The following is a 498-nucleotide window of genomic DNA, read 5'->3' as shown; positions in this document are numbered from 1 at the left end:
ATATTGTTATTCTCGTGGACGCAGGAGAAATGAATACACGTTTTAAGAAAATGTAAAACTCTTTAATGGAGAATCGTGGAACCAGAATGTGCGTCAAAATCGTACGTCTTACTCTCGCGTAAACCGTCCGTAAAGTTTCATCAGTTGTTGTTTATCAACAGCTCCTTAACAACCTCGTAACTACGGGGATCCGGCTCAGAACTTGCATACTGAAGTGCAACACATGCAACACTGCTTCCCTTTTTCAAAAAGGTTGTCGTCCCGACAACCCACCGGATTTCTTCTTCAACTCTTGGCGAGAGCCAACTTCCTTGCCCTTATCTCAGTTGCTACTGCAGATACTATCAGGCTTGCTTGCTCTTCCCTTTCGTTGAAGATATCCGGACAATTGTTTTTGAAGAAGTCCTCAAAAAATGATCCTGTTGCTATGTCCTTCCGCCTGAGGTTTTCAGACAAGGGAGGGGTAACGTTTGTGGACCCAACGATTTCCAAAAGAAA

Source organism: Odontomachus brunneus, unplaced genomic scaffold, assembly GCF_010583005.1.
Source record: "Odontomachus brunneus isolate Ranch 3 - 2012 unplaced genomic scaffold, Obru_v1 Obru_scaffold_288, whole genome shotgun sequence".
Taxonomy (NCBI): domain Eukaryota; kingdom Metazoa; phylum Arthropoda; class Insecta; order Hymenoptera; family Formicidae; genus Odontomachus; species Odontomachus brunneus.
This window is presented reverse-complemented; position numbering follows the sequence as displayed.